The sequence below is a fragment of the Nicotiana sylvestris genome, chromosome 9, assembly GCF_000393655.2.
Source record: "Nicotiana sylvestris chromosome 9, ASM39365v2, whole genome shotgun sequence".
NCBI lineage: Eukaryota > Viridiplantae > Streptophyta > Magnoliopsida > Solanales > Solanaceae > Nicotiana > Nicotiana sylvestris.
Genome location: NC_091065.1, coordinates 186177266 through 186195835, shown reverse-complemented (window position 1 = coordinate 186195835; position 18570 = coordinate 186177266). Strand labels below are relative to the sequence as shown.

The 18570-nt window shown below is 40.5% G+C and overlaps 1 pseudogene; it reads right to left on the bottom strand.

Annotated features, from left to right (window-relative positions):
* LOC138878708 (CBL-interacting serine/threonine-protein kinase 20-like) overlaps positions 1-18139 on the bottom strand; it is a 245739-nt pseudogene extending 227600 nt beyond the window's left edge.
* Between the last annotated feature and the right edge of the window lie 431 nt (positions 18140-18570).

The following is an 18570-nucleotide window of genomic DNA, read 5'->3' as shown; positions in this document are numbered from 1 at the left end:
TTCACGAAACATGAACAGCCTTTAGAACAATCACATGGACTAAAACAAATAAAGAAAAGAAAGCAAAACTCACCTTAAAATCCGAAAAATCAAAAGACCCTAGCTTGGACTCGAACAGACCTTTCTTAAGGCTGAACGGACTTTAATCGAAGTGTTTCTCAGATGAGAAACACTTCGATTAAGGTCCATTAGACCTTAATCTCTTCGGCTTGAACAAGATACGGACCAGTGACGAGGGACCCTAAGGTTCCAAAATTAGATTCGGGATTCATGCTTCCCTGGTCAGATTCGGACCAAACCAAGCATGGTTTGGTCACGAGGGGGTCTGGGGAGTGTCTGGTATGAATTTAGGGCAGATCGGTGTAGATCGAGTTTTGGCTCGAATCTTCAAATGAAGATTCGAGACGGTGGGATGGGATTCGAGCTGAACGGTTGGTGGATCCATGTTCAAGGTGTCAAGGTGGTCCTAGGGTGTTAAGGTGAAGGTCACCGGCGTTCATGCCGCCGGGTTTCTGGTGAAGGGAGATGGGGGCGGCTAGGGTTTGAAGGGGAAGGGTTTGGTGAAGACGAAGACTGGGGTATTGGATAGGGGGGCAGGGTATGGTAAGGGGCTTATATATGGAATGGGTGGGTTGATCTCAGCCGTCGGATCAATCGAAATCAATGGCTTGGATCTGAAGGCTTAGGGGAAACGGTGTCGTTTCATCTAAAGGGGGTTTGGGTTGGTCCGGGTGGAAATGGGTCGGGTTCATCATGGGTTATGAGGAAGTGATCTTGGCCGTTGATCAATCTGAGATCAACGGCCCAGATCAAACTGGATTAAAACGGCGTCGTTTGGACACCCTGGGTATCAACTGGACTGGACCGGGTGATTTGGGCTGGGTTGTCTGTTTGGGCCCTGAATTAAGGTGAAAATCAGCCCAAACTGATTTTTAAACCCAATTTTGCACTCTCTTTTATTATTTTTTTTTATTTTATTTTTTTATTTTAAAGAAAAACCTAAGTAAATCAAACTAAAATTAAATAAACACTTAATACAATTATTTGCACACATATATTAAAATATTTAAAACAGGTAAAATCAAACAAAACAAAAATCACGGACCAAGATGCCTATTTATGATTTTCTATTTAACAACCGGATTACGGTTCAAATTACGCATGACACATACATTTTTTGTATTTTGTTTTAATAAAATAAAATGGGCAAAAGTCATAAATAATTAACAAAATGCCATGTAAAAATCCAAAAATTGTACAGCAGGACCAATTGTTATTATTTTTATTTCTTTTGGAGCGATCGTCGCGCGAAACAAAAATCACGTGCTCACAACGGACATCATCACTTTATGTGCATTTATTTGGAGAACTAAATGCTTCATACTGATTATTGATATTAAACAGTCGAGTCTGGCGGGGGTAAGGGTCTAACCTTATTTGTCTTGCAGAAAATATGAGGCATGAAGTCCCTAGATTCGGCATGGTCACCAACATCCACCCAAAATTGCTAAGCTGGTAGAAAGATTTACACTCTAGTGACCAAACTCTTGTCCGAAAATATCTGTGAAACCTGCCATCCCTCCTGGAGATCCAACCTAACAACATGATCATAGAAGCTGCCACACAGTTTTGGGATTGTGAAAGGGTCGTGTTCCGCTTTGGGGACATTGAAATGATGCCCTTGCTAGAGGAGATAGGAGGTTTGGTCGGTCTAGTGTGGGAAACTCCGGGTTTGCTAATGCCTGAGAACCGCAAAGGCAGGGGTTTCCTCAAAATGATGGGTTTGAAAAAGAATACATAATTGACATGTCTAAAGGAGTCATACATCCCTTTTGACTACCTGTATGAAAGGCACAGTCATAGAAAATCCTACCGTACCTACCTTAACAAGTTTGCCATCATATCCTTGGGGCACATCCATCGAAGTGTTTTCGTCTTCATATTTTGTTTCCTGGGGCTGATCGTGTTTCCAATGAAGAAAGGGAGAATCCATACCAAGATGGATGTGGTAACTAATGGAGGGGATTGGTGGGAAGCCGTTCAGCATCGTGCCCATGATCATTGCAGACATATATCGAGCCTTGGAGAAGTGTCAATAGAGAGCAAAACACTTCGAAGGCTGCAATTTATTACTTCAACTCTGGCTCATGGAACATCTCCAAAAGGGCGAATACCGACTAGAGATTCAGCGAAGGGACTGGGATGATCACATCGCTTTTCGTCATCCAAAGCGAATGAACTACATCCCCGATATGTTCGCTCAACCTGAGAATGCCAAAGAATGGGTTGAGCTATTTGATAATCTGATTGGAGAACAGGTTCAATGGATGTTCGAGTGGTTTCCCACCGATGAGTTCATCGCCCTATCTAGAAATTCACCTTTATTGATACTGATTGGCCTGAGAGGAACATACCCTTATGTCCCTCTCCGAGTTATGAGGCAAGCTGGTAGGAAGCAACTCATACCCAGGGTCAACAAGATGAGTCATTTCAGAGCTGACTTCCAAAATGATGACAGTCCCTACAAGTGCCAAACCCAACACATGTTGCATTGCAAGATAGTAATGGTGAAAGACACCATCGAGCTCGACAGATAACATGCTGGATATACCCCCGTCTTTTTGGGTTGGTTGGAAGACAATCATGATGGTCTGGGCCAGCCCGGGTTTGTTCGAGGTCACAGGATTATACATGAAAAGGTGGAGGCGCAAGTCAAGTACAACCAGTTGTGCAAAAGGATCCGTGAATGCGAGAGCGAACACCGCGAGATACAAGAGTCCAACCAAAAGCTGATTGAAGAATGGAAAGACATGGCTGTTAGTGCCAACAAGCGGCTAGGATATTTGGAGCGGGGCATAGTAGAACTGGAGAGGAAATTTCTCAAGAGGGTTGAAGATTGTCAAAAGGCTGAACGAAACGAAGGCCGATATCTAGCCAGAGCATACCTGTTGCTGGGACTTCGCGAGTTGGGGAAGCTGTTTGAAGGAGCCAAAGATTCCGAATCTGGGGAAGGTCCTTCTAGGACCAACTAGATAGGAGTTTATCTTTTCGCTTTATAATTGTAATAAGGCCAATGGCCATTAGTGACTTTTATTTCTTGTTTATTTAGTGTCGATTTGGGATTCGTCTTATTTTTTATCAATAAAATGAAGCATTTAGCATTCTCAGTTCTCTAAATCAATTTGTCGCTAGGCCTACCTCGGGCACAAAGAGGTTCCCAAATTAGGACACGATTTACATTACCGCACTATGTGTTTAAATATTGCAACACTTTTTATAATCCTCACTAATTTGATTACCTTTTTGTTTTCCTTTTGTTATTCCCCTCCCCAAAGGTTAAGTTCGTACACTCTGGCATCATCATCTTATTCCATGAGATCCAGGGGCCTTTTACCACTCCTCCTCTTAGTCCTGTCAGAAACAAGAACAAAAGCAAGATGGAAGATCTGAACAACGTCAAGAATGAGGATCCAACCAAACAGGTAGAGGCCAATAATGGCCATGGTACTCTGGTTCCTCAGGAGAATGTATCCCAACTTGAACAGAAGCTGCTGAAATTCCAAGAAGAGCTCGATCAGGTTCGGAATTTGGCAAGCCTATCATTTTCCCTCAGCACCCCAAATATCAATTTCCCCAACACTCAAAACCCTACACCTCCTCAAAATATCCCAAAGCAACAGAATCATCCCGCCCCTCACCATCACATTATTCCACCAAAGACCCAATGCAACACCTGCCATATCCCAAACAATGCTCCACCATTCATCCCAGAACCTTAAAACTCCACAAATGACCATTTCTACACCCATACACCAGGCCACCATAACACTCCTATCTACGTGGAGACCATGCCACCCTCCACCCAACCTATCTCTAGCACACCTAAGTCTGATAAAAAAGACCTACTTATCAGGAACCTGGTCGAGGAGCTTAAGAAACTGACCAACCAGATCCAGGGCGTTGAGGGAAGAAAAGGAATTGAGGGGATGGACTATGAGGATCTCTGCATACAGCCTGATGTCGAACTACCCGAGGGGTACAAACCTCCCAAGTTTGAGATGTTTGATGGTACGGGTGATCAAAGGGTCCATCTGAGGACATACTACGACAAGTTAGTTGGAGTAGGAAAGGATGAAAGGATCCACAAGAAACTGTTCATGAGAAGTTTGAAGGGAGATGCATTATCATGATACATCAGCCAAGACCCCAAGAAATGGTCAAGATGGGTAGGCATGGCATCTGACTTCATGGACAGATTCAGGTTCAATACAGAAAACGCACCAGATGTGTTCTATATTCAGAAATTGAAGAAGAAACCCATAGATATATTTCGTGAGTATGCTACTCGCTGGAGGTCTGAAGCTGCCAAGGTCCAACCTGCCTTAAAATAGGAACAAATGAACAAGTTATTTGTCCGGGCTCAAGACCCACAGTATTATGAACGGCTGATGATGATTGAGAACCACAAATTTTCCGACATCATCAAATTTGGTGAAAGAATTAAAGAAGGTATCAAAAGCATTATGGTTACAAACTTTGAGGCCTTGCAAGCTACAAATAAGGCCTTACAGTCGGGTGGTATGTCCAAGAAAAGGAACGTAGGGGCCGTGATTGTTGCATAAAGGACCATATTTCCCCTCAAATACCAAACTTACCCAACACCTCCACTCACATATCAGCCAACTCCGAATTATCAAGCACCTTCACCCTCATACCAAGCTCCATCACCAACTAATCAATCACCTCCACCTCCTACATATCAACCTACCTCACCCAGATACTCCCAACCCGCGCATGTCTACCAAACCTATAATTCTTAACCATCCCACTATGAATCACCTCCTGCACGCCAGAACTTCCCTAGACCTCGACCCAATTTTGATCGTAGACCTCCAAAACAGTACACAACTATCACATAACTCATTGACCAGTTGTATGAGAGACTCAAAGCCGTCGGTTATGTCACCGCCATCCTTACGGCAACCCCTGAGAACCCTTCTCAGTGGGTTAACCCAAACAAATCCTATGCCTACCACTCCAGCATGAAAGGGCATACCATTGATGAATGTCGTTCCTTGAAAGACAAGATTCAGTATTTAATTGATAACAAGATTATTGTGGCAAAGGAACCCGCTCCAAATGTCCGCAACAACCCTCTTCCAGACCATAAAGGTGGAGGTATCCACATGATTGAAATAGAAGATGACTGGGATCCCGAGGGATCAATCGGGTTGATCACAGAAGGTGATGACCCAAAGAAACCAATAATTACTCTCAATCCAATCATAGTCCAGATTTAACCATCGGAGGACACTCAGGTGAATATGTCTGTACCACTTGAGTTTGAAGAAACGTCATCCGCAAAGGCACCGGCACCAATTGAAGTTGAATTCATGTCTCCGGCAAATGCTTCCATACCATTTGAGGTTGCAGTTTTGCCGCCCAAGGCACATGCTCCGTTCGGAGTAAGGATAGCCACGCCTATCCCAGTGGCAATGTCGACCATGACTCCATTCCATACAAAGGTTGTACCCTGGGACTATACAACCGAAGCGAGAAGAAAAGGCAACGTCAGGTTTGAAGAGACTGTTGCAGCACAGGGTATGACAAGAACTGGTAGAGTCTATACCCCTGAACATCTAGCTGAGTCAAGAAAGCAGGCCTCCAATCGACCACCCATCATTAAGATAGGCCCAGATGACCTTTGGAGGAAGATACATGCCAAGGAGTATTCGGTCATCGACTAGTTGAACAAAATGCCGACACAAATATCCATTCTCTTTGTTGTAGAATTTTGAGGCACACAAGAATGCTCTATTAAAGGTGCTGAGTGAAGCATACGTACAAGCAATATCACTTGCGGGGAAATGGCTAACATGGTAAGACAAGTGATGGAGAGCCATAAGATCACCTTTCATGAGGACGAGCTACCACCTTAAGGGTTGGGGCACAACAAGGCATTACACATCACTATGCAATGCGAAGATTATTTCATCACCAGAATCCTAATCGATGGAGGTTCCAGTCTCAACATTTATCTGCTGGTAACACTCAAGAATTTGGGTAAAGGACTACACGAGATAAAAGATGGAGCTATCAATGAGAAAGCCTTCGATGGTTCCTAGAGGTACACCATTGGTGATATTATTCTATGCTTGAAGATGGGACCAACATGGTTCGATGTCTATTTCCAGGTGATAGACGTGCCAACATCTTACAACTTACTGCTGGGACGACCATAGATTCATGCCGCTGGGGTCGTAGCATCAATACTACATCAAGCAGTAAAGTTCGAATTGAATCACCAGGAAGTGATCACTCACGGTGACGGTAGTAATGCTATATACAGTTGCTAGACCATTACAGCGATCGAAGGAAGAAGGAAGCTGGGTGGAGAGACTTACCAGCACATCGAACGGGTCAATGCTGTTGAAAAAAATAAATGGTAGGATAGCAAAATCGAGAGTATAATAAATTGGAGTAGGTACAAACCTGGCAAGGGGCTCGGCAAGAACTTCCAAGGAATCACTAAGCCCATAAAACTCAAGAAACATGGCACTACCTTCGGTTTGGGATATGATTACACCTGGGAAGAATTCAACGACTGGTCGCCACCATGGCGTGTGGTCCTTATTATCCACTGGATCAGCCAATACCGCGTCTGGAGCAGACTTTCCAACAAGCCGACGTTATTTATGGGTCAGATTAAGAAGAAGCACTTGCAACAGTGAAGAATTTGTTAATAAGGGACAATGATATAGAATGTTGTGTTGTTCTCGAGGAGGAGAGGGAGGAAGGCCCTTCCATACAGGCTATAAGCAGAGGGGCACGCCTCAATAATTGGACCATTAGGACAATCAGAGCCCGACGAGCCTCGGGGTAGCAAGGCTAAACAAGCATCATTCACTATTTTTATTTACTAAATGATTTTCTTTTCGCATTTTTAATTCCCGCAATAAAATCTTCGATGTTCAAAACAGTTATTCAATTTATCAAAAACATGTTTGACTTTTTCTTATGATTTAATATATTTATTGCTATCTCTCATACTTTATCAATACAACATTACTATTACTTATTTTGATGAACCAACGACTATGACATGCAATGAGACAACGCAACAAACAGACATTGATTCAGATGAGGATGACATACCTGATGAGATTGTTAGAGAAGTTGAGAATTTTGAAAATAGACCTAAGTCCAACCTAGACGAGACCGAGATTGTAAACCTGGGAGATGCAGAAAACGCCAAGTAAACGCGAATCAACATTCACCTATCGCCATCAGATAAGAAAGAATACACAGAATTTCTAAAGGAGTATGAGGACATATTCGCCTGGTCGTATGATGACATGACTGGTCTGAGTATGTCTATTATGGCTCACAAACTGCCAACCGATCCAATGTGCCCACCAGTAAAGCAAAAGCTCAGAAAGTTCAAGCCTGATAGGAGTTTGAAAATCAAGGAAGAAGTCACCAAGCAGATCAACTCTAAGGTTCTCAGGGTAGTAGAATACCCGACAAGGTTAGCAAACATTGTGCCAGTGCCAAAGAACGATGGGAAGGTCAGATTCTGTGTCAACTACTGGGATCTCAACTGGGCCAGTCCGAAAGACGACTTCCCTTTGCCAGATATACACATCCTGATTGACAATTACGCAAAGCATGAGCTACATTCATTCGTAGATTTCTTCGCTGGTTATTATCAAATCTGGATGGATGAGGAAAATGATATAGAATCACAGACAGTGGCATGATAAGTTATCATTTGCTCTTCTGGGGTATCGTACCACAGTCTGCACATCAACTGGGGTAACCCCTTATATGCTGGTTTACGGTATAGAGGTTGTCATTCCCACTGAGGTAGAAATCTTTTCTCTAAGGATCATACAAGAAGCTAAGCACGACGATGCATAGTGGGTAAAAGTCGTTATGAGCAACTAGCCTTTATAGATGGAAAGAGAATGAATGCAGTCTGCCATGGTCAACTCTATCAGAACAGAATGTCCAGAGCCTTCAACAAAAGAGTCAAGCCAAGACAGTTCACACCAAAACAGCTGGTGTTGAAGAAAATATTTTCCACATCAAGATGAAGCCAAATGGAAGTTCTCTCCCAACTGGCAGGGTCCATACATGTTTCACCGGGTTTTGACAGGAGGAGCCCTTATACTCGCAAAAATAGACTGAGAAGTCTGGCCAAAGCCGATCAATTTAGATGTAGTCAAGCATTACTATGTGTAATGTTTATGCTTTCCTTATATGATTTAAATTGAACTATGCCTAACCTGATTCCCGTTTAAGATGGGATACGTAGGCAGCCCTATGGGTTCGGTCACAATTCAATAAAAATTTCATTTCCCCCTGCAATTGGAAATTAGGGCAGAACTAACTTCAACCGATTGCCACACGAGCAATAGTCAGAAGCGTCAACCCATCAAACTGGGCCAAAGTTTTGAGGAGGACCCTCAAAATTCTGCAGCAGGAGAGGTTGCAATGTCCCGAGCTACATCACAATCGTCGGTTCATCTAAAAGTTATTCTTAATTATACAATTATGTCATACTTTTACAAAATCATGCATTATTAAAACTGATTTGTTTATAAACGCTACCCCAATGATGTAGACGGTATCACCAGATCAAAGCCGAACGAGTCAAGCAAAGCCAATGGGGATACGAACTAACCTCCCCCCTTACAAAACTCACAATTTTTCTTTGGATGCAGGCACTATGATTGCGAAATCATTAAGCATATTGTACGCCCATGTGACAAACATTGTTCAAAATACGATTCTCAGAACCCTTGCACTTGCCAACATTTGTTATCAGCACGCACAAGTAATGCTCCGCAGTCACGATGTTCCCAGTAATCACAATGTCTCAATCTACTATTAGCTAAGAAATCTCTACTACCATTTGTCACTTTATTTCTTGCATAAGACTACCATTTTACCTTCCGAGACTAAATGTTGTCTCTCTCTGCATCCTTGCATAAGGCAACCATTCTGCCTTCTCATCTGTATTTCTGCATAAGGCTACTATTTTGCCTTCCTAGGTTAAGCTCTACCTCCATCTGCATTCTTGCATTGCATAAGGCTACCATTCTGCCTTCCGAGACTAAACGTTGTCTCTCTCTACATCCTTGCATAAGGCTACCATTCTGCCTTCTCATCTGTATTTCTGCATAAGGCTACTATTTTGCCTTTCGAGGTTAAGATCTACCTCCATCTGCATTCTCGCATTGCATAAGGCTACCATTTTGCTTTCTGGGACTAAACGCTATCTCCCTCTGCATCCTTACATAAGGCTACCATTCTGCCTTCCCATCTGCTTTTCTGCATAAGGCTACTATTCTGCCTTCTGAGGTTAAGCTCTACCTCCATCTGCATCTTTGCATAAGGCTACCATTCTGCCTTCCGAGACCAAAAGTTGTCTCCATCTGCATATTTGCATAAGGCTACCATTCTGCCTTCCGAGACTAAACGCTGTCTCCATCTGCCTTTCAATTTGTATAAGGCTACCATTCTGCCTTCCAATTTACATAAGGCTATCATTCTGTCTTCCGAAACTAAACGTTGTCTCCATCTACATTCGCATCTTTCCATAAGGCTATTATTCTGCCTTCCGAGTCTAAGCTCTGCCTCTAATTTTCTCCAAAACTAAGTGCCATCTCAAACACTATTTATTTAGCTTTTCTTACGGGCTAAGATCTGCCCTTCAATTTGCAAGACTAAGCTCTGTCTTGTCCGCATCATACTACTGCATCCTTCATGGGCTGAAATATCGCCAACACATCCAATGGCGTCATCGTTCGGAGGCACCATCTCCATAGCCCGAGAACACTATGTCATGGCCTGAGGATCTCGTTCAATCTTTTGCATATCCTTATTCAAAGGCATCATAGTTCGGAGGCACCATCCTCATAGCCTGAGAGCATCATTTCATGGCCTGTGAATCCTTTATCATATGCCTCATGGCCCAGGACATCATGGTCTAAGGACGTCATCCTAACCGTCCAAAGACAACATTCATGGTCCGATGGGAATTTGCATCATGTTTAAATTTACAGACAGTATACGCTTGTATTGTTTCTAATTGCAGGTAAACCGGCGAGAAATGGACATCCGGGCAGGAGCGATCCCGGGAACCTAGCCATTTCTATAAATCTATCAATCACCCAGCCCTAGATATTGCGTCCGTTATTGAAGTGTCTTCATCGGTACATTCCGCCGATGGATCCCGAACTACATACGACCAGATTCCTGTAAAACCAGGGATATCTAGGTAGCTCAGAAGCCAGGGTTCGGCCTAAATCTTCTTCAAACCATTTCGCTTGGTCAAAATTGGCCATCGTATCTTTACCCAACAATTCTTTCATCCTTCCCAGATAAAGAAGGGCAGTTGTTGATGCCCAATTTTTCCCTATATATTTTTCAATATGCAAAATACCTTCAAAATAGCATATATATGCATATATAAGCATGTCCAAATATTTTATTATCCATAAAACTCAGTAATTATTTCTAAAATTATTATTTTGGTAATTCATCTATTGAATTTTCATATTTATAATAATATGGCTAAAATAACTTTTGCTCATTTTTACAAATTTATTTAGTATTTTTAAGCTAAATTGCACATAATTGCAATATTAGCCATTTCAAGGTTTAAATTTGTCTCATGTTAATAAAATTGAGTCTTGTATTTTTAAATTATTAATTATATGTTATAAATTATTTTAGTATTTTCAATTTGTTTTTCAGAAACCATTTACTATTTTTTATAACTCAAAAAGTAAAATTGGCTATTTAAATTGTAGCCCAAATTGGCTTTCAATTTAACCTCAAATCAAACCCAATTCCCCAACCCAATTATACTCACCGGACCATGCCCAAACCCAATTTCATAAACCGACCCACCTACCCCTCCATTTCCCTTACGATTTTTAAACCTAAACGACCCCCTTACCCTAATTCATTTCTCACCACCCGCCACCCTTGAATCCTCTCCTCTTAATTCTCTCTACAACCTCACATAAACCCTAGCCTACGCCACTCAATTCCACCCTAATTCCTTGCAATCCCTACTTAATCCATGGTCTCCCATGGCTATTTGAGGCATGTATTTGTCTCCTACATCTTCTGGTGGCCTGTTTGTGTGATTTCAAGGACAGATTTCGGAGAGATCTGGTCTAGTCCTTGCTCAACCTCTATCTCTGATATTTTTCTGCCATTTATGGGCGTTCAAGTCAGATCCTTGACTTTTCCGACTAGATCGGTAACTTTTCAAAGTCTTTCTCACTTTCTCTAGGTTCTCTGAAACCCTAGCTTTAAGAGCTTTTCGATTTTACTTTCAAATCCGTATTAGATCTGTGCACGATATGAACTTTTTAAGAATTTTCTCAAAGGTTCTTCGATTTTCTTTCAAAGTGACTCTTCGTTTTCAGATTAGGTTTTTCTCAACCACTTTTTAAAAGATCTCTTATCTAATTCTAGTATTGTTTATGATTTTACTATGTTCAACCTAATTGTTTACGCTTTTCTTCTACTTGATTTAGCAAGTTGAAAACCCTAGGTATTTTTGGTTTTATTCGAGTTCTGAAGATGTCTATGTTTGTATGTGTGCATACTTGTTTCAATTAAGTTCTTTGTGTTTGAATCCTTTTCCTTGTTCGACTTATCTGATTCTGAGTTCTTACCATTCTTTTAAACTCGACTATTGTTGAAGCCCTAATTTCTTAAAAGGGTTTTCCTCACTTATTACTATGAGTTTAAAGGTCTTTACTTGTTTCTGACTTTCTTACCTGTTAGTTTGGTTTTCTGCACTTTGGTTCCATGTGACTACTTGACTACTGTGCTTAGAATAGGTTTCTTTTACTACCGAATCCTAGCTTACCCCTGCTGCTACTGTATGTTTGTATTGTTTCTTTTGGCAATATGATTGGCCTTGCATGCCTGACACTCTTGTTCATCCTTCTCTATTTATAAGGCAAAGTGCATAATCATGTTTCTTTCTTGATTGATCTTGATATTACGACTGATTGCAAAGGGTTCCCTTATAAACCCTAATTTTTACTCATTTGTTTAAAATTAATTGATTCCCCTCCTTTAATACTGTGATGTTTTACCTTGCTGAATCCTTTCCCAAAACTAAGCATACTTTGTACTTAGACTCAATTATTTATTTCATACTTTTACTGGCCCCTTATATGGCAATAATCAATATGTTTCAAAGTGATTTCTTTCCTTAATTAACCCTGTTAGTATCCGTTTGAGCAGTAATCCCTTGATTAAAGGGGAGTACTTGTGTTAATTGATTCTGATTGTGGTTATTTCCATGTTTGAGTTGAAACTTTATTGGTTACCTTATTCTTCACTCGTTTTCAAAACTATAAATACCCTACCCTCTTTTCTTTCAAAGACGTGAACAATTGAGTTCAAACACACACACTTACACTCAAAACTCTCTTTCTCTACTACTACTTGTGCTACTGCTTTGTCTAGCCGGCTGAAAGCCAAGGCTAGATTGTGGAATCCTGCTTACTTTTCCTTTCTGTACTTTGCTTCTCTACTAGTATGTCCTACTTAATTTTTAAAGCCTCAACAACAACATGCTTCTTTAGTTGCTTCAGTTTCTTTCACTCTTGCCTACTTCTGCTTATGTTTCTGCAATCAAGTTACATTATTAGCATGTTGTAATATATTCCCTTCCCCTTAGATTAATGCTTCCCTATATGTGTACTTTGTCAGTCACTTGTTGTGTACTTGCTGTCTTATGAATCACAAACCCTCATATATCCTCTATGTGTTTGTGTTCTTTTGGTTGGTTTATGACCATGCCAGTATCAGCTATTGTTGTGCATGACCAAACCAGACCCTTGCTAGGGTCATGTGCTTACAGAGAAGTGTATCCCAAAATCCCTTGACCCCCTTTGTATGAGTACTAATTCTGTGTGTTTGAGTTTTGTTCATTACTACAACTGATTTCAAATACTTTTGTCACTGATTACTCTCAAAAAATGGACTTGTCAGTCCAGTTTAAGAACAAACTCTTTTCCAACTATGCGTACTTCACTTCCACTATACTCTTAGAATCTAGGTTCTGCTCCTCTTGTGTGATCCTTACTTTGGGACCCTTGAGCTCCCTCTGAACCTGGACACATAAGGGCTAGCCCTTCCACACTGCACCTATTCTGTCTGGTTATGCAAATCTCGGTGTGAACACTGCCCGGGATCCCCTGAGGCCCTTAGGGAACTTTGACACACCCAGGTATGAGAAAGGCTTTGAAATATTGGCATTGAAGTGGTTCAATACATAACTCAGAGAGGAAGTCAAGACCAGGCTTCCTTTGGTTGTAATTTCTTATTTCTGCACTTCTTTTGTAATTCAATCATTTGGTCTGTAATAATTTATAAACAATATCGGGGTGATTAGTGAAAAAGGGGTGGGTATTTGTATGTTGTGGGTAAATTGGGTAGATAACATGCCTATAACATCCATTTTGATTCCAAACATGGCTTGTTAGATATCATGCCTATAGGATCTGCTCTGGTTTAAAATAAATTCTGCATGTTTTACTTTCACACAATTAGAAACCATGTCTATATGAGCTAAGTGGTTTTAATAATAGAGATCATGCCTATAGGGTTAAAATGGCTTTATAATTAGATATCATGCCTATAGGATGTGAAGTAATTAAAGTTCAATTTTCATTACAGCATGTATCCAGATTCGTTTCCCTTAGAAATCATGCCTATAACTCCAAAGTCAGCTTTTAATACTCAGATACCATGCCTATAGGATCTAAATAGCTATAATAGAAATCATGCCTATAGAATTTAAAACCAGTCTAGTTGGAGAAGTCGTTTAGTTCACGTTGCTTATTCTGAATCGGATTAGTTAATTAATCTATCGCTTCTTTAATAAGTTTTTCAAACACTGCCTTGACTTAATACCATTAGAAAGCATGCTTATAGGATCTCAAGTTGTCGGTTTAAAAATTAATCACTGCTCTGCTGTATTCCTAATCAATATAGATGTCATGCTCATAGGACATCACAATTACGCCTAAACAAGCCTTAGGTAACCACTTAAATAAAATTGGAATTGCCTTTGTTAATTACCAGTTGCTACAACTAGCAGGCAAGCCTGATTCAGACTTCTTATTTGAGTTATATAACGAATCTGGTTCTGACTCAAACTCCCTGCTTTAGGATTTTAAATTTGAGACCTTAACTGTGTTTAAGTCGTGCTATTTGTATGCATTATTTGCGGAGGTATATATGAGTCTTCTAATTGCTTGCATGTTTTCCCTCTAAATGCAGTCCTATGTGTTTTTGTATGTCGCCTTAGCCTTTTTACCTTTAAACCTAAGAGTCTTCCTAGAACCCTCTCCTTATAGGAATAGTAGTCCTAAATTCCTCCGGGACTGATAGGAATGGGACGGGTAACAACATACAATAGAGGTCGAGACCAATCTTCACTTTAATACCTTTACGGGGTGGAAGGGTAGATATGGATATGATGATTAGTGCGCTAATACCACGTGTAGCCCCTCTTTTGAGGAGTGTCATACCGGGTATTGCATCGATGTGATCCATATTACAAACAAACCTAGGACACCCCTTCCCCTTTTCCTTATATTCATAAGCATGTTTTAGACTGTAACTCTTTCTCACCTTTCATTAATTGTTTCAAACTCTTGTGTGTTTATACTTAAATCCCCTACCATTTGAGCCAATACTTGTTTATTTGTACAAATTCATAAAAACTGTCTGGCCGGGAACCACACTAGTGGATCCTGAGAGGTGCCTAACACCCTCCCCTTGGGATAATTTCAAGCCCTTACCCAATCTTAGGTTATCAAACATAGTTGTAGTTGAACCTTATAGGTGCCCTAACATACCTTTAAATCGTTAGGTGACGACTCTTCAAAATACCCAATTCCCAAAGAGGAAATGAGTCATTACACCCCATAAATGTAGAAACCTGGACTCCTCTCCGATGGAAGGGAAAAAGGGGGCGCAACACTCATATATAGCCCCTTGGGCATACCTCACAATCTCTCGTAATCAGCTTCCTGGGCACAACTTGAAGCAAGAACAGCCCCTCGGGCAATATCATATCACTTACTCAGGGTACCCGACTCACTGGGGGTGTACAGATTCTGGAGGGGTTCCTATAGCCCAAGTTCTATAACAAGCCACCTCATGGCATAATCAATCAGGCCCTTGGCCTTACAAAATTATGAATCAGTAACAAATGCTGCAACGCGCAGCCCGATCCTATAATATCATCACAACATAGGCCATCGGCCTCACTCAGTCAGAAACCTCTCAAGCTACTCGGGCTATCAGCAAAATAGGGTGCTCAGCCCAAAATATCATTTTATGCATCAAAACGAAGTAATAAAGACATAGTTATGAAGTCAGTAAACATAGCATGACTGAGTATAGATTTTTAAATCAAAACAGTGAGAGGATAATAAGAAAAGGCCCCTAACAGGTCCAAACAGATTTGGCACAAGGCCCAAATATGGCATTCAGCCTAAGTTATAAAAATTCTTTCTAAATCACATGAGTATCATATAGTTTCAGTCAAATACACAACTATTTAGTTGCTACGGGACAGACCAAGTCATAATCCCTAACGGTACACGCCCACATGCTCGTCACCTAGCATGTATGTCACCTAAAAATAGTAAAACAATGTGAAATCTGGGATTTTATACCCTCGAGACTAGATTTATAATCATTACTTACCTCAAACCGGTAAAATCCCTACTCTACGATGCCCTTGCCTCCAGAGTCGCCTTCAAATGTCCTGAATCTAATCAAAAGCAATACAATGCAATTAATATAGGCCAAGGGATCAATCCCAAACGAAAAACTATCAATTTAGACCAAAATCTCGAAATTAACCCAAGTCCGACCCCCTGGACCACGTCTAGGAATCTGACAAAAATCACAAAACTAGAAACTCCTTTCACTAATGAGTCTATATATACCAAATTCATCAAAATTCAACGTCAAATGGCTCCTCAAATCCTCAAATTAAACTCTCCAATTTTCAAATCCTAACCCCTCAATTTCATCCCTAATTTCTACTAATTGCATGCTTAAACAATTGAAAATCACCATAATCACGAGTATTGAGTTTGAGTAGCTTACCTCTACGAAAACCCCCTTGATTTCCCTCTTCAAAACCCTCCAAAAGCTTCAAAATCGGATGAAAAATGGTGAAATTAACTCAAATGTCGCGAAAGGCCCAATTTATACCTTCTGCCCAGGAATTTCCACATCTGCGGTCCTCATGCCGCTTCTGCGGTATCGCACCTGCGGAAAATCCATCGCATGTGTGGTTTTCACTTAAAGCTCAGAACCCGCTTCTGCGGTTACATTTCCGTATCTACGGTCTCGCAGGTGCGGTCCCAAATGCGCACCTGCGGCTCCTGCCCTTCTCAGCTATGGCCGCTTCTGCAGCTGCTCTTCCGCTTCTGCGAACCTCGCACCTGCGGTCTCCACTCCGCAGGTGCGGTTATGACAGCTGAAGTAAATCTTCAGCATTTCTTCAAATCTCATCCTTCATCCGTCAACCACCCGAAATCAACCCGAGTCCCTCGGGATCTCAATGAAACATGTCAACAAGTCACATATCAACATTCAAATTTAGTCGAACCTCCGAAACACTAAAAACAACATCAAAACACCGAATTATCCTCGGATTCAAGCTTAAGGATTTCCAAAATTCCAAATTCCGCAAACGATATCGGGGTCGAAATAGAATTTCAGAAGTTGGAGTAGGTGATTTTGGACTTAGGAGCATGTTCGGAATATAAATTGGAGGTCCGTGATAGATTTAGGCTTGAATTGGCGAAATTGAAAATTTGACATTTTTCGGTCGGCAGTGGAAATCTTGATATCGACATTGGAATGGAATTACGGAAGCTGGAGTAGGTTTGTAGTGCCATTTGTGACGTGTTTACAAAATTTTAGGTCATTCAGAGATGATTTAGTACGTTTCGACATCGTTTGCGGAATTTGGAATTTTGAAAATCCTTAAGCCTACCTTTAAGTTGGAGATTTACACATAAGTCAACATCCGGTTGGAGATTTACACATAAGTCAACATCCGGTTGACTTTTCCAACTTAAGCTTCTAATTAAGAGACTAAGTGTCTCATTCCACTCTAAAATCACTCCGGACCCGAACCAACCAACCTGATACAACACAATACAGCTGAACAACACAAAAACAAAAGGCAGAAATGGGGAAAACGGGGCTATAATTCACGAAACGACTGGCTGGGTCATTACAATTCTTTATAGAATAAAATATACTATAACAATTGCATCCGGGAAAGAAGTTTTACCAAATTAAAATTGATAAAATCTTGTATATGATCAACAATGTCTCACGAGAAGCTAACTAAATCAGATTAGCAGTATTATCAGTTGAAAAAGAATTATTAAAATAACTCTATTAAAGAAAATTATTAATAAGTTTTCATCTAATTAAGTTAGAAAAATATACTTCAAATAAAAATATATAAATTTTTTTAAAAAAAGTTAAGGCCGATCATTAAATTTTTGCTTTAGGCCACTAACAATGTTGAGCCGTCCCTGGAGACCATCTTGTCTTTTTGACTCGAACAATGCATTCAGGCCGAAATCGGAGACTTTTAGGTCTCCGTTTTCGTCCAGGAGAATGTTTTCAAGTTTCAGATCGCGATGATAGACCCCGGGCTGTGGCAGAAATCCACAGCCGCGATTAATTGTTGGAAGTATTTTCGGGCTACGGATTCTTTAAGCCTACCTTTAGCAACCTTATTGAATAATTCACCACCTCTCACATATTCCATTGCAAAATATATTTTTGTTTTGCTTGCCATTACTTCATAAATTTCAACAACATTTGGATGCCTGATTAGCCTCATGACTAAGATTTCGCGTTTGATTTGATCGATTAATCCAACTTTCATAACTTTTTCTTTGTCAATTACCTTCACAGCAACACTCTGTCCTGTTTTTAGGTTTCTTGCATGATAAACATTGGCAAATGTCCCTTGGCCTAATAATTTCCCAATCTCATACTTTTGCATCAAAATTGTGCCTTTTTTCTCCGTTTTTGCGCTCTCCATGCTCATCTTGGATGATAGATGATGCACCCTAGGCGCGAAAAAAATTAAAAAATTATTGGCGAATCATCGGCTACATTTGCTTGATGAATTTTCTGTAACATGGAACATAGGGAAAATTAGAGGAGGTATCTGTTGGGAGAAATCCAGTGGTATGAAGTTTTATGTGCAATATAAAGAATTCTCATTATGCTGAGTAGTTAAAATTGGTAATTTTGGGAAATTAAGACAGTAATTAGGTTATGACTTCAAGATTTTATGTGGTTACTATAACTGTTAATAAAGATAGAAAATTGACAGTTTTTTTTCTGTTAGTTATGATCATATGAGTAAAGAGATGGAATTTTTCAAATTTGTATTCTCTTTTTGTTCAGCTTCATATGACATCAGTAATAACTGGGAAATCAAAAAAATCTTTTCTTTAATCATGAATT